Raw genomic sequence first — 17,147 nt, forward strand, 5'->3', positions numbered from 1 at the left:
GGCGGTACTGTTCCCACTAGTCGTCTGTCGTGCACGATCGCAGCTGGCGTGTATTTTTCGAGTGGGTAGCGAGGCTTAGTACAAGATGAACGTCGACGAAATGTTTGTGGTTTTGTATTATTTGCGAAAGAAACGATTAGAGGCAGTTAAAAAAAGGAGATATTGGGTACACCCAATTCTCAGGGAAAGATTTACCTTAGGAATATTTCAGAATTTGATAGCTGAATTAAGAAGTGATGAAGTGAAATTTTTCAATTATTTTAGAATGTCTATAAGTACACTCTCCTTCCGCGCCAAAATATGTTTGCGCAATGCGAGCGATCGCAACGACGCGGCAGCGACGCGCGGGTGTGTGAGGGGGTGCCGCGCGGGCGGCGCGGGCGAAATCGTTCCGACATCCGACAAAATGTGAACAGCGCTATATTCACTCGTACGCGAGCGAGACACGACACGATTTTTTTCCGGGCTGGGAGGGCTGGCAAAACGCACGACATTTTATGTCGTATCCGACACAAAATCGTTGTCGGACGAGTGTGAACAGCTTCATATAAAATGTTCTGCCAGTGGAACGTACGATTAAAAATCGCCACGACATCCGACATAGTGGGAACGAGCTCTAATTCATTTCCCGAATCGCGCCGTATCTGTTTTGCATTTTACTATTGTATTTTGTTTTGTTAGAACAAATTTCTTATCTGTGACAATGTTATCAGTGCGTATTAATAACCAAAGTTAATAACATCAATAATGATTTCATATTTAAAATTATGTAAAAAATTATATCATCTCTGAAAAACAAATGAATCCGATTTGCCCTCATTTCTTACAGATGATGTTTCACTGAGAGAAAAATCATCACCAGGAATTAAAAAACAGTTCTGTACTGGGGGAAAAAATGAAGTTTTAGTAATAATTATGAACGTTTCACTATTTATGTAAAGTTTATTTATTTCTACAAACAGCTCGGTAATCCCAAATATAATTTCAACAAACAGATAATAGAAATTGCAAGAACTAATAGAAATTGCAAAAGTCAATTTGTTCCTATTAGTTAACTCTCCTTGTCCCCGGATTAAGTTTATTTATGTAATTCTAAGTGTGTTTTTGTTGTACTTTTCTCTGTGTTCATTCTAAATGAAATGTCAAATGCTGTGTGAATCATGATCAACTGATCAAATGCCGCAATGGCGCTCGTAACAACTCTTGTTTTAATGGATCTTAACTCTTAATTCACTGCCGATGTTACCGTAAGCAGTGTAAGCTATGAGAACTACTGCCGTATTCGAACCTCAAGATATTCACAAGAGACGACACGTACTAGATCCATTCTAGATACGTTATAGTTTAGATATCAACTAGTTCTCTTTTGCAGCGCAATTCGGGCAACGAATGTCACTTTTACGTTAGATAGAGTAAGAAACCTATCTATTAGATGTGAATTGGATCTCTAAGTCATATCCTGTGGAAATCGTTCAAGAGTATCTCCAAAATCGAACAAATGTCAAATTTGACAGGTTAGATCTTAAACATATCGTTATCGTATCTTGGTGATGTCTAAAAGATATCTGATAGATGTCTATTTCAAAATCCGAATCGGGCCCCTAGAATCCTTATCTCAAATATCTTGAAATGGGTAAATCCTAACAAAGTCAGCAAAAACATTTATCCGAACCGAACTCGTTGATATTCAGCACAAATTTTAAAGTAAAAAGCCGAATCTGAATATCATGCGAATAAATTACGTTTTTATGGTCATTATTTGGACGTTTGACAAAATATCTACGTTTCAGCAAAAAAAGGGAGCCAAAAGTCTAAATAATGACAGCTTACAGAGTTTCAAATCGGGCTAATCATGTTTTTTACGATGGCTGTATTGGGTTCGAAGTTAAAATGTGTTTTAAATTCATTACACGCGATAATATCGTATCTCGCTTTGTGTGTAGGTATCTCGGGGGTATTAATATTGTAAACTCGAGTCTTTAATTCACTCCAGCCTACGCCTGTCGCGAATTAACGCCCTCGTTTCCAATATTTCACTTACGCCCCTCGTTGCACAATGTACTATTATTTTATTGTGTTTTAAATTTCAATCTCCTAGCTTCAACAGTTTACCTACTAAAGACGTTCCTCCGTATGTCAATAACTAAACTGTACAGTCACCTGCAATAATATGTTACACAACAAGAACCGCAAAAATATCTGACACGATCTTATTTGTAGAGCTATAAGAGCGTGTCACATATTTTTGCGGCCCTCAAAGAGTACCATATTATTGCAGGTGACTGTACTAGGATAGATATCCTATGATTTGCAACCTTTAATAAGGTCGCAGGTCCCTATAATCCCATATTTCAATAGGACCTCATTTGCAAAGGGCAGTGCCCTGCGAAGGGAACGGTGGAGCGGGTAGGGTTACCAGATGACAGGAGTTTTCCTGACATGTCAGCAATTTTGGCCTTTTGTCAGGAATGGGGACGGAACACGAAAACGTCAGGAATTTTTTGAAGTGATAGACTTTTTGTAAAGTACCTTTTTATTCCAAAAACATTGTAACAAAATAATAAATGAGATCCACTCAACTTATCAATAACTTCGTAATTATCAATTAACAAATCTTTACTCAAGCATACATTCGGACTAAATTAAACTACTAACTCACCAAAATAATAAGAACCCCGTCCCGTCGTCGTCGTAAAAATATGAATGTCAGGAAAAATACATATTCGGAAATCAGGAAATTCTAAATTTGAATCTGGTAACCCTAGGAGCGGGTGATATTAAGGCTTTTCGTTAACGTTAAATGTCGTCGTTTATGTATTAATGTATCTAATAAAGTTATTTCACTGACCTACTTACTACAATAATTAGGTGTGGTTACAAATTGATACTTAAAGTCTGCTTAAGTCCGGCTTGTTAGCTTAGAGTCCTTCGGATGTGTTTTAATTTATCGGTTAGTACTTATCGCCACTAGTTTATAGTATTTTTCGCACTTGTATCGTAAATTGTAATAACGAAGCATACCTATACATTAATATCAATACCTATTTGTTGTTATAGCGGCAACAAAAATACATCATCTGTGAAAATTTCGACTTTTTTTATTTTTTTATTTATTTATTAACATAAAAGTATACAGCTTATACGAATACAATGTCCCACAAAACAGTTTACACGGTTTGACTGTGGGATCGTGCAGTCTCTACTCTCTTATACATTCTGGTGACATACAGCCTTCATGAGATACAGCCTGGTGACAGACAGACAGACGGACAGCGGAGTCTTAGTAATAGGGTCCCGTTTTCACCCTTTGGGTACGGAACCACAGAATAAATAATAGTACTAGGTACAGAAGACCAGAGATGGGCATTAATCGATTAATTTTTTAGTTAACTAATCAATCGATTAAAAATATCAATCGTCATTTTTTAATCGCGATTAATTTAGTTGCGATTAAATTAGCTGTGAGAATGTACAACTAACAACTAAATTAGTTTTAGTTTCAATCGACTAAATTTCACGGTTAAATCTATATTAAAACTATGTCACTACCCTTGCCATCTTAAGCATCTGTCGAGAGAGTTTTTTCATATGCCACAATGATGAATCTCCCTAAATCAAATAGGCTCTCAGATCATCTATTTGAAGAGAGAGTAGTATTGAAAAATAAACTTAAAAAAGGAAAAATATTCTAGATTATTTTACTCGTGTTGTATTTGTTGTAAGTACTTTAACTTTTAAGTACATTTATATTGTTATATTTATGAGCGAATTTTGATTATGTAGTTATGTAGAGCTATTGATATTGAATGTTATACTTTATAAATAATGGGTAAAGAAAGTACATAGTAAAAAAATATTTACCAATGAATATGTCCTTGTTTTTAAACCTATCACAATATTGGAAATGTGTCTGTTTTATTAATTATAAACATTTTTTTTATATTACTCACTGATTAAATAATAAGTAAATGTCACAAATGCAAAACATACTTCGCAAATTTTAATTTCTGAGCATGCATAATGTTATGATGTATATACAAACATGTTGATTTTTTATAAGCTTTTTTGATTTTTTGATACTTTTTGCTTTGATTGTTTCGTAGGTATACAAAGTTTGATTTATTATAACTGTGTTTTTAATGTTTTATATTACATATAACATATGATATGAACATTTTATCGTATATAGAACGTTTGATTTGATTTTTTTTTAAATTATTATTTTTACGATTGACTAACAACAAAATACGAAGTTTTATTTATAAAATTGTGTTTTAAGTGTCAATGCACAAAGTACCCAATTTTTATTTACCCTTAGATAAGAGAAATGATACACTCCATAAAAATGGTCAAAATATCGCAAGTAACACATGTGCTTCATTTTTATACATGCGTTAAGATGTCCTAATCTGCTGGCTGTCAACATAGCCATACCGAGGTTTTCCATTTAATTTGCTTCTAACATTAGTCGCGGAAAAAAAATAGTCTAACTAATTAGTCGATTACAAAAATTAGTTGTCCGTAATCAATCGGCAACTAATTTAGTTGCAACTAAATTAGTTGCACTCTATACAACTACGATTGATCAGTCGTTGTTTTCAATCGTCAGTCGCAATTAATTATTTTAGTCTTAATCGTTAATCGTTAGTCGATTACATTTTGCCCATCTCTGCAGAAGACTCACTCTCTAACAAAACGCGTACGTTACGATCAGCACAGATATGGCCGCTAGGTGGCACCAGCGCCAAGCGCGGCTTATGGCTTTCCCCAAAATTGGGGTCGAACGGATGTACTTTTAGCTTGTACCTGTAGCAAAGCGACGAAATCGCGGAGTGAGCCACGCCTGACGGATCCCGAAGTCAGTTATTTCTTAAGTCCATCTATACTAAAGACACGTGGGTCTTTGTCGTAACCTGCCCTAGTTTCCCCGCGAGCGCTGGAGCGAGAATCAAAAGCATCGGCATCTGCATTCCTTTGCGCCTATTTCTTAAGAAATTTCAGCCAAAACAAGGGATACACTCAAGAGAACTAAAATCATGTCGCTTATGGCCACTTAAGCCAGCCAGGCTGTGCCTATTTTCGACCATTTGCCATAGAAAAGGAAACTCTTATACCTGCAAATAGTCAAAAAGTTCGCGTTTGTACCGGGCAAAAAGGTACATTTCATGGAATGCTCCAAATAAGATTTTAACTATATCTGTCTGGCACGTGAACGATATACCCTATTATCTCTCAAAACCCATAATATTACATTAATTTACCACAAAACCTCTTTTGTAATCTTGTCCCTATTGGAGGGCCCTTAAGATCACAAGTCAAATTTATTCCAAATCTTATACAAACGAGTTCCAAGTCTGAATTTCATTGCTTTTGTTTTGGAAGAATTTCGCAGAATTCAAATTATTTCGCAAAATTGTATTCGATTTAGTGAAGTTGGTTTTACTAATTGGATACGGTATTTGCTAATATAATTGCAAGCGTTCGTGGTATAATTGATTTAGAATGTAAAGACAGTTTCTATTAACAATTGCATTGCTTCATAGCAGTGAGGTTGCTTTTGTTTTGCGATCAATTATATCAAAATTTCAAAGTAGTAATTTAATTTTAACGTTTGTTGTATTAGCTAGAGCTATATTTTACAAAATAGGTATGTTTACTACAAAATAAGTTTGAGAGCCTTCATTAAACTATAGGTACTTACCTACCTGCATATAAATTAAAACCAAAATATTACTTTGCTAATCCAAAAAGATATCTTTTCATTCTGTTATTAAAAACAAAATTTCCTTTGTGTCTTTCTCCCACCCTTTTGGCATTGTCACCCAACTCGTATAGTCGTCGGCCATCTTTGCATGATACTTGGTCCTCATATGTGACGTCCCACGGGTAAAGGTACCTTATTGCGGTTGGCGCTTACGCTATTATTAACGCTGCTCCAATATTACTTATTGCGGCGCTATGCGACGTAAGCGCCGGCCGCCATAAGGTACCTTTTCCGTGGAACGTCACATATGTTCCAATGAACTTATGAGTACAAACAGCAACACTCCTAACTGTACATCGGTGAACCTTATTACAAAAGGCGTAAGGTCCACCGATGTACAGTTAACAGTGTGGGCGATAGTACAACAACATAAGTTCCACAGATAGTTAGAGTGTTGTTAGTATATCTGTCGGCGGCCGATCGTAAGATCAGGCAGATCGTAATGCTCCTGTGTAATATTTTGACGATAGTCACATTAAACCAATATATAGGTAGGATAGGTTCGTGAGGTTGCTTCAGATGCCCGAAGGGCAAACTGCCCAGAAATAGGAGCCCCGCGTAGCGGGGCTCCGTCCACTCAGGGAACGAGTCAAAGATTTTCGCGTTTCACGATATGCCTGATCTTACGATCGGCCGCCGACATATCGATTGTATGGTTGGGCTGTTTTTCGGCTTCAGATAATTAACGGTACTTTTTATTTGCAGGTCGCGCCGAGGCCGTAACCATGGCAACTAGGGGCGAAACAAACCCCTGAACTAGCGGGTAGGTACCCTACATACCGACACATTTTGGTACAGTCAGCAGAACTATTTAACCAGACAGCAACCAGTTTCAGTTCGTCTATGTTGCTACTTGTTATTTTAGATACAAGGCATACTGAAAATTCCTGGAATGGCCACTTACTCGTAGAAAAAAATAAGTCGTCTTCATATATCAGAAACCAGAATTTTCAGTATGGCCCACGTACTGGCTTATTATGTCAGTAGTTTATCTGTAAGAATCGCTTCTTAGCGATAAGACCATCTGTTGTGTTTGTTCTAGATCTAGATTCTTTAAGAGTTAAGTAGGTGTAGCTACTGACAAAAGTAACTTTCTTCATACAATTTCCATTTCGGAAAACGTTTTTCACTAACTAAATCTTAACATATCACTTTGATTTTGATGTCAATCGCTTCAGATATATTCTAGAGAAAAAAAATGTTGTATGGCAAATTTGAAAAAAGGAAAACCTATATAAACCTAGTTGTTCTTTGTGTCAATAACACACTAAAAAAACATGGAGAATGGAAAATATGTAGAAATGGAAAAACATATTTTTGTATGGACGATCACGTTCCATACCTCCCTCTTAAGAGAAGTGGAAACAGGGCGGTTATCGTAATCTAGATGCCCGGAACTTCAGAGTTATCACATGCGCATTGCCGACCGTTTAGACCCTTTTTTTTGAGTGCTGATAATGATATTCACATGCCATTTAATTACGATGATAATATTTATAATAAGGCAGTTTAAAGCGTAATCAACGTCTGGTACAGTCACCTGCAATAATATTCAAATAACAAAAGAGATTTGTTATATGTATGGTTTCGAGCGGGTGATGGGAGTAGAAGTCAAACACCTTATGAGTGTTGGTATAAGAACTTAAGAACGTTTATTCTCTAAATGCCTGCCTATATATACACGTTAGGTTGCGCTTACACAAGCAATATGCGTTTATGTTGCAGTAAACCAGAGTGTTACTGTTAAACATTGAAACTGGCTAATCGCCATATTACAATATGTTACTCTTCGAAGACCGCAAAAATATGTGACACGCTCTTATTCTTCCTCGCGTTATCCCGGCATTTCGCCACGGCTCATGGGAGCCTGGGGTCCGCTTGACAACTAATCCCATGATTTGACGTAGGCACTAGTTTTTACGAAAGCGACTGCCATGTAGTGTGTGTACTACGCCTTACCCACACACGTGCATAGCTTAGTATATAATGGCGTGTACTTGTTATTTAAGTCAGAATAAACCTATATTTCGCACGATCGAGTTCTCCTTTACGTCCCACCTCACATGGCGACCCTGCCAGTGCGGCCTTGCGCTGCACTGGCGGCGCGCTGCGCCAGCCAGAAGTACTGGTTTTAGTGAAAATATTCGAACATTCAGTGTAATAAAAGACTATAAAATACTCGTAATACAAAAAGTGAATGTGAAAGTTTGAGACTAATTATAACAATTAAATTATGTGCAACGTGGACAAATACCTAGTGATGAAATAGCAAGTGAAAAAAAAAACCAAAAGTAGACGTGGAAAAAAGACAAATGTGAAAATAGACTTAAATAAAATAAAAATTATAATAAAATAAATAAAAACCGCTGATAAGTTGGAAGTTGCAGCCGGGAGCTTGTTCGCGTCCCGGACCCCAGACTTGACCTTGCCGGAGTTGGAGTCGAGGACAAGGTGGAAATGTAATCGAGAGATATTCAAAGGCAGGTGCGGTGCACAGTGTGGTGTTACGTTATGAACAGTCGATTGTCCATTTCTTTTCACATGTTAAATAAGTGTAGTGTTATTTTCCTTATCATTTCTTATTTTACATTTCTTTTCTTTTATTAAGTAATAAAAATAAGTGACATTATGTAATATTAGCTATTGCTCTCATGGAAATGAAGTTTTCTTTCTTTTTTTAATTTTTCCTAAATTGGTGCTAACATATAATTTAAAGATGTGGCTTAATATTTCTTTCTTTTTCATAATTTAAATAAGTATGCTGTCTAATAATGAAATAATAGTATGGTTAAAAGAAAGACACATATTGATTTCATTTCCTAGCTCCATGTAAATTAATCATATTTTTTTAATGCATTTCGTAATTTTATTTTATTTGGTAAACTCAACAATAGATTATTTCTGCACTTAGATACAAAATTCGTCATAGTGTACAACATTACTGTACAAGTAAGGCGCGCCATCCGCGGCGCGTGTTCACATAAAAGGGATTGGAATGTAGCTTCTGTTATTACATCTCGAATTTCAGTTTCAACACAATGTCTTATGAATGTATTGTGCAACAATTTAGATTATTTCAATTTTATCGTATTTAAACTTAATAATTATACATAGATACATGCCGACTTTTAACCATGTTGAGTTAAAATGTTAGTACTTAATGGATATTATTTTGTTGTGTTTAAATTTAAGATTTTAGTCATAGGATTTTTTTTTGTTTGGACTTGACGATAATATTTTTACACGGATGAAACAATAACAAGCACGGTATATGACATTGTAAAAATAATTTAAAAAAAAATATAGGAGATTGAATCACAGGAGATATTTACGAAAAGATAAAATCATGTTGTTGATAACTATATATAGGAATGGGAATGGATACAAAAAGTTTATATTAATTCGGCATAAGAACGTTTTGATTTGTTTTGACGTTGGATTTTATGGCTAGAGGTATTATTACAGTTTGTAATTGTATGTATATGAGGTGAGAGAGAAAGGAATGGGTCTGAGTTTTTAAATTATATGCAAGTATAACTGGATTTTGGTTGGAATAATTCAATTAAGGAGATGGTATTTGTTTGATATTAGATGGCGCGTTGGTGATGTTCGGGTAAACTGAAGCAGATAAGTATTTCGAAAAGCGATTAGCCTGATCAACTAAGAGTTGTTGAAATTCTTATTTGTTGACGTTTTCATTGATGTGAGTTAAGTGATTGCATTGAGTGTTGTTATTTTTTGTTTGTTGTTGAGAGGAAAAAAAAATGAAAGTAAATAATTGACAAATAAAAATGCCTATCGCATCTTCGGTGGCCCGAGAGGCGGCCTTGAGCGATACGGTATAGTAAGGGTACGCCAGGATACAAGGCAGGCACGGAATCCTTGGATGTCTGACCATGATTCGATCGAGCATCAATCGTGGAGACTCCTTGGACACATGGAAGGTTATGATGAAAAGAAGTGTTAAAAGAACTGCCTGAATGTGAATATAAAAATGGTATGTGTGCGCGCTTACGCAGCGTCTTACGTAGGCGAACAACGCGCGAACGCGGCGCGGTGCGGCGCGGCGGCGGCGCGGCGCGGCGCGGCGCGGCGAGGAAAAAACAAAACGTTGATACGTATAGGTGTGTCCTACTCACACAGCGAAGCGGCGCGGCGCGGCGCGGCGAGGCGAGGAAGAAACAAAAGTTGATGCGTATAGGTTACTCACACAGCGAAGCGGCGCGGCGCGGCGCGGTGAGGAAGAAACAAAACGTTGATACGTATAGGTGTGTCCTACTCACACAGCGAAGCGGCGCGGCGCGGCGGCCTTGTCCGGCTAGGGAGACACTCCCGACCGCCTTGGCCGCACACAGACACGGTTTATTAGAAAATTCGTATTTAAATTATGAGTAAACTATGTCTTTTAATGCAAGTAAGTGCAGCGTTCTTCGTTGTCTGAAATTTTGGTTTACTGGCATTTTGATTTGGCACCGCCTTCAAAAACTAAGTACACAATTACCCCGGTGGTTATTAATTTGCTTATTATTAGGTATTAATTACGTTTTGGCAGAAATTGGTTTTACGACGGGATAGGGACTGGAAAAGGATAGGGGTGGGATCTGGGTATATAAAAAAATATTTTGTGCTTTTCAGCGGGTTGGGTTTTTGAAAGTACCTCAAAAGGAAAAACAGAACCCTTATAGGATCACTCGTGCGTCTGTCTGTCTGTCCGTCTGTCACAGCCTATTTTGTCGGAAACTACTGGACCAATTAAGTTGAAATTTGGTATACATATGTACATTAGTAACCTTAAGATAGACATGTTTTTAGGGTTCCGTACCCAAAGGGTAAAACGGGACCCTATTACTAAGACTTCGCTGTCCGTCCGTCCGTCCGTCTGTCCGTCTGTCTATCACCAGGCTGTATCTCATGAACCGTAATAGCTAGACAGTTGAAATTTTCACAGATGATGTATTTCTGTTGCCGCTATAACAACAAATACTAAAAACAGAATAAAATAAAGATTTAAATGGGGCTCCCATACAACAAACGTGATTTTTGACCAAAGTTAAGCAACGTCGGGAGTGGTCAGTTCTTGGATGGGTGACCGCTTTTTTTTGCTTTTTTTTTTGCATGTTGGTACGGAACCCTTCGTGCGCGAGTCCGACTCGCACTTGCCCGATATTTATAATTTTAAAATACATAGGTTCGAAGTTAGCCAAATAATGACCATTCCCCCTCTTTATAGTCCAAGAAATAAGAAGTTATAGAGGGAAATGCTAGGAACACAATTTTTGACTCCGTAACTTTGTTTGGACTAGTTAGGAGGTGAACATATCAAAAGTCCCCGGCCGTAGCCCCGGTGCTGGGGGGGAGAGGGGGGAAAGAAGGTCTCATTTTTCGGTTTTTCACTAATATCTTGGAAACTATGCGTCTTAGCGACATGACTACTGAGACAAACCAAAAGCTGATAAAAATTGTTACAAGTTTTATTCAGTCAAGTTTTTCGATATCTTGAATAGTTTTTGAGATATCCGCTCTTGAAAGTTTATTTAGGGCTTTAAATTTTATCTTGATATCTACATTAGTGAAGCTGCTAGGCCGTGTTTGGTATCATTTTCGTATAAATCGGGGATGCTGAATTCATTTTTGGTATCACATTGACACCATTCCTAAGAAAAAACATATAAACTTTAAACAAATAACTTTTTTTTTTAATTTCTCTTCACGCTTAAACCGCTCAACCGATTTAATTGAAATTTGGTATACAGATATTTCGAGTCCCAAGACAGGACATAAGATACTTTTTATCGCAATAATCATCCTTTAAAGTTGTGAAATGGAGTATGGGGGGAATTCAACTTCATCGACGAAACTGAATTCCTGAGGTTCATACTGCTTAAGGTAAGGTTTGTGTAGTATTCAGGATTAGGGATCTAAGTAAAACCACCAAGATAGCTAGACCAAGACTGATTTATTTTTTATTGTAAACCTACCGCACATTCCTCAGCTACCCACATCTATAATTATGATGATATACCTATGTATGTATACAACATCTTCCCCCTTATGAATAAATATGCATATTTTCATATTAGGTATACCAAGGTCAAAACACAGTTAACATAGCCAAGCAAAATCAAACTATAACCTTATCTTATTAATTGCATAACAAGACCATACATATATTTATATCTATTTTTTTTTATATCTAAGTTTATATATTTATTTTACTAACAATACAGCAACATTACTTTTATCTTATAATATTACTTCTACACATTTTTTTTTTATTAAGGTTACACAAAAAAAACATTAAGATGCAGCGATACTTGCACTAGGCCATTGTAAACCCTATTACATTGCATTAAGGTTATTAACTGTAATTAGTATTCGAATACAATGCAGTTGAGATCGTTTACTTTTGCTTTGCACATGTTTTATATTTACGAGTTACCTATAACAATAACTTATAACTATTTATGATATCCTTATATACTAGTTGACATTTTACACTTGATAAGTAAGAAGTTAGGTATTTATAGACAATATTTTTAGTTACGCATTATAGTTCGCTTTTTTTTTAATATATAGGTATATGTAGCAAAATTCACCATTCATAAGCAATACTTATCCTACACCATATCTACTTTAGTTTTATAACTAAAATCTATCCGGCGTGCGTACTCGCCGGCCTGAACGAGTGTAGCGGAAAGCGGAATCTTGGTCAGCTGTGGCCTGGGGCCCACGGGACTTCTGTGGTCCCGGTGTTTGACCTCCGCCACACTCCTCCAAGTCATCATAATAGTATTTTTGAATATTTGGCCCTGAACAGCTACTATTGCCAGAGCTGTCAGTATTAGGCGGCACCGGCGCCGCCGGTATGATTTGCTGCCTGTTGCGGCGGTATCGGCGGCCGTCCGGCGTGCGCACCCAGTAGGAGCGCGGCTCGGCGGCGGCGCGCTCCACCTGTGCGCGCACCCAGCGCCCTCTGCCGTTTATCTCGGTCGGGTCTCGAATACGCACCTGCTCATTATCCTTTAATGGTTTTAATGACCTAGTTCCTCTATTGTAATATTGTTTCGCTTTGTCATTCTTAATGTCGCGTCTGATTGCTATTTCTCTTCTCACCGGAGTCTTAGGATTCAATAGGCTACTTTTTACCGGTAACTTTGTATTTAATCTCCTACCAAACAATAACTGAGCAGGTGAGTATTTTTCACCCGATATTGGTGTGTTGCGAAAATTCAACAGTGCCACGTAAAAATCAGTTTTAGTTTCTTGTGATTTTATGATCATATTCTTGACCGTTTGCACATTACGCTCCGCAAGACCGTTCGAGCGAGGATAATGCGGTGAACTAGTAACCTGTTCGAAATCCCAATCCCTAGCAAACTCTCTAAACTCCTGCGACACAAATTGACACCCGTTATCTGATACCAGTCTATGCGGGATCCCGTGACGTGCAAACATAGGCTTTAAAATACCTATCACTGTCGCGCTTCTCAAATCCACTATAGTGGCCACCTCCACGTACTTGGAGTAATAGTCGACCACGAGCAAATAATGTTTGTTCTTTACCTGAAATATATCAGCTGCAAGCACCTGCCAAGGCCTATCGGGGTCGGCGTGCGGCGCGAGCGGCTCGCGCGGCGGCGAGGCGCGCCGCTGCGCACACGTCTCGCACTCGCGCACCGCGCGCTCCACGGCGGCCGCCATGCCCGGCCACCACATCACGTCGCGCGCTCGTCTCTTGCACTTCTCGATGCCGAGATGACCCTCATGTACCTTCTCGATCATCTCGGCCCGTAAACCACTAGGGATAATCACCAAGTCGTTCCGAAACACCACGTCCTCCACGACATGGATCTCATCTCTCATCTCCCAGTAAGGCTTAGCTTTTTCAGTTACAATACTTTTGGTATGCGGGCATCCCTTTCTGTAATACCCCATCACTTCGCACAAACTCTGGTCTATTCTCGTTGCCTCTCGTATTGCCTGCATTTTAGTACTACTAAATGGTAGGTTACTTACCAGGGTGTTTATGTGTAAATTTACCTCCTCTTGTACTCGGTGATCGCCCCTACCTCCTAAATCCGCGGTCGCCCTTGACAACGTGTCAGCCACGTACATCAGTCGGCCTGGTACATAACAAATGCTTAAAGAATATATTTGCAGTTTTAATAACATACGTTGTAGTCTTATCGGTGTCTCGTTCAGCGGCTTTTTGAAAATAGCCTCCAATGGTTTATGATCCGTTTCTACCGTTACCTGAGAGTGCCCATAGATAAATTGGTGAAACTTACTGCAGCCAAACAGGATAGCGAGGAGCTCCTTCTCTATTTGAGCCCATCTCGTCTCGGTGGGAGTGAGCGTGCGCGCGGCGTAGGCCACGGGCCGCCCGCCCTGCAGCAGCACCGCGCCCAGCCCGCGCGAGCTCGAGTCCACCGACACCGTCACCGGCTCGTTGGGCGAGTAGTACCTAAGTGTCGGCGTCTGTGCTAATTGACGCTTAAGATCATTGAATGCTTTCGTGTGCCCCTCATGCCAGTCGAAACTGACATCTTTTTTTAATAGCTCCCTTAACGGCTCCACCTTATCTGCATAATTATGAATAAAACGAGACACATAATTTGTCATACCTATAAAGCGTTCTAGCCCTTTTTTGTCTTCCGGAATAGGCATATTTTCTATACACTTCACCCTATCTGGATCAATCCGAATTCCATTTCTATCTAGTATGTGGCCCAAAAATTTTACAGTATCCTGACTAAACACACACTTGTTCTTATTGAACTTAACCCCATACTCGGCCGCTACACGCATTACCTCCCCCAACCTCTGATCGTGTTCATCTCGCGTCTTTCCGTAAACTAATATATCGTCAATAAACACCTCCACACCCTGCCTAGCAAATAATTTATACATTATACTGTGAAAAACTTCTGACGCACAACTGACCCCGAACGGTAACCTGAGGAAGCGGAAGCGCCCAAAAGGGGTCGCGAATGTGCAAAGCTTTGAGCTAGGTTCATCTAGAACACACATATAAAACCCTTTACTCGCATCTAACACCGAAAAATACATGGCACCCGAGATATTAGCCGTTATTTCATCAAGAGTGGGGAGTTGGAAATGGCTTCGCTTTATCGCTTTATTTAAATGCTGAGGATCCAGACATAGTCGAATATTTCCGTCCGCTTTTTCTACTATCACAATATTGGAGACCCAGTCAGTCGGTTCACTAACCGGCACTATTATATTTAACTGCTGAAGCCTTTGCAACTCCTCCTCTAATTTCGGCCGTAATTTAATTGGTATTTTTCGAGACCCCCTAACAACAGGCGGGACAGTTTTATCAATTGTTAACTTATGTAACCCCGGTAACTGCCCAATTCCCTCAAAAATGTGCTTATGCGACGCTATCATCTTACTAATGCAAGAGTCTTTAATTTCATAAATACGCTTTATCAACCTTAATTGTACGCAAGCATCTCGCGATAACAAATTGTCACAGTCGGCGTCTAGCACATATATTTTTTGCCTAATTATAGCATCATTAAAACTCAAATCCGCTTCAAAACAACCTACAACTGGTAATATATGTTTACTAACCTCTTTCAATATTGAACTCGTCTTACATAATAATTGCTTATCAAATCCGGCAGCCACATAATTGTTTATCGAGACAACTGTCACGTCCGCACCGCTGTCCAATTTAAACTGCACCCGTGCTCCGTTTACCACTATCCACTCGTACCAGTCCTTTCTGTCAACGCTTCCGATTTCAATTCCTCTTATCATAAACTCCTCCTCTTCGCTCATTTCCTCCGTCGATTGACACGATAACTCACGCATCGTATGACTCACAAATCTGGACGACCGACAACATCTCGCGAAATGCCCTCTCCTATTACACTTAAAGCATGTCACTTGCACAGCTGGACATCTGTTGTCGTCATGCGTGTAGCTACAATTCCAACATCGGCGCTCCCTCCGGCCGGCACCGGCAGCGGTCGTGGCGCGGGGCCGGGCGGGCGGCGGGCCCGGGCGGCCGGCGGCCCGCGGGCGCGCCGCGACGGGCTCGATGGCGGCGCTCGGCGCAGGCGGCTCCGCGGCGCGCACGGCCCCGGCCTGCTCGCTCGCCACCTCGGCCGCCCTGCACCATGCTGCGGCGTCTTTTAACTCCAAGTCCGACTTTCTGAGCATCCTCTCCCTCAGCTGGCCATCTTTTATCCCCCTTATCATTTGAGTCAAAATCAAGCTATCCCTTAGATCCCCAAATTTACACGATTTACTTTTCACTTTCAATGTCGCATAATATTTCTCAAACTTGTCACTTCCCTGAGAACACTCAAAAAACAGATGTCTCTCAAAGTTAATGTTTTTTGTTGGGTCACACCTCGATTCAAATTTTTCGCACAACACATCAAAATCGTCCTTTTCGGCCTCTTCAAAGTCCAATTCTTCATATATTTCACGTCCACTTTTACCAATGATATGTAAGAATAACGCACATTTTTCCTTCCCCGATGCCCCATCACGCCCCGAAGCTACCAAGTACCAATCGAATGCCTTTTTCCAATCACGCCAATTGTCCGCCATATTACCGTTGCTGCCGTCGCATAACGGCGGCGGCTGTTGTAAACTTGCATAGCCACTATTCTGAGCGGCCGACCCTGCAATTTCTTTTCCCGTCATCACTAAACAACCGAGACGTCTGATTTACAATTAATACACTGGGTTATTTACACCTGACACCATGTAGTATTCAGGATTAGGGATCTAAGTAAAACCACCAAGATAGCTAGACCAAGACTGATTTATTTTTTATTGTAAACCTACCGCACATTCCTCAGCTACCCACATCTATAATTATGATGATATACCTATGTATGTATACAACAGTTTGAAGTCATGTTAGGTATCATTTTCATCTAAATCACAGATGTATACCATCCTAAATTTCACCTAAACCGGTTCAGCGGTTACTGACTCCCCATACAAACTTCCACCCCACTTTTCACATCCTCAAAAGATGCTTTTGGTTATAAAAACTATCCTATGTCCTGTGTCGAGACTGAAACTATTTCTGTACCAAATTTCAACGAAATTGGTTCAGCGGTTTAAGCGTGAAGAGGGATTTTTAAAAATATATATTTTTTTAATTTTGTTTTTACTTCGGAATAGTGTCAATGTGATACCATAAATGAATTCAGCAGCCCCGATTTATACGAAAATGATGCCAAACATGGCCTAACAGCATCACTGATGTAGATATCAAGATAACATTAAAATCCCTAAATAAACTTTCAAGAGCGTCTATCTCAAAAACTATTCAAGATATCGAAAAACTTGACTGGATAAAACTTGTAACTAATTTTATGAGCTTTCGGTTTGT

At 39.2% G+C, this 17,147-nt stretch overlaps 1 protein-coding gene across 1 annotated transcript in view; it reads left to right on the top strand.

The window, feature by feature from the left end:
- The window catches only part of LOC134670635 (uncharacterized), a 210,625-nt gene that overhangs the window by 115,988 nt on the left and 77,490 nt on the right, over window positions 1-17,147 (top strand). Inside the window, exon 2 of the mRNA XM_063528441.1 lies at window positions 6,470-6,527. The gene's annotated coding sequence lies outside the window, so the exon portion shown is untranslated. The remainder of the gene's footprint in view (window positions 1-6,469; window positions 6,528-17,147) is intronic.

Source organism: Cydia fagiglandana, chromosome 14, assembly GCF_963556715.1.
Source record: "Cydia fagiglandana chromosome 14, ilCydFagi1.1, whole genome shotgun sequence".
In the NCBI taxonomy this organism is placed as follows: domain Eukaryota; kingdom Metazoa; phylum Arthropoda; class Insecta; order Lepidoptera; family Tortricidae; genus Cydia; species Cydia fagiglandana.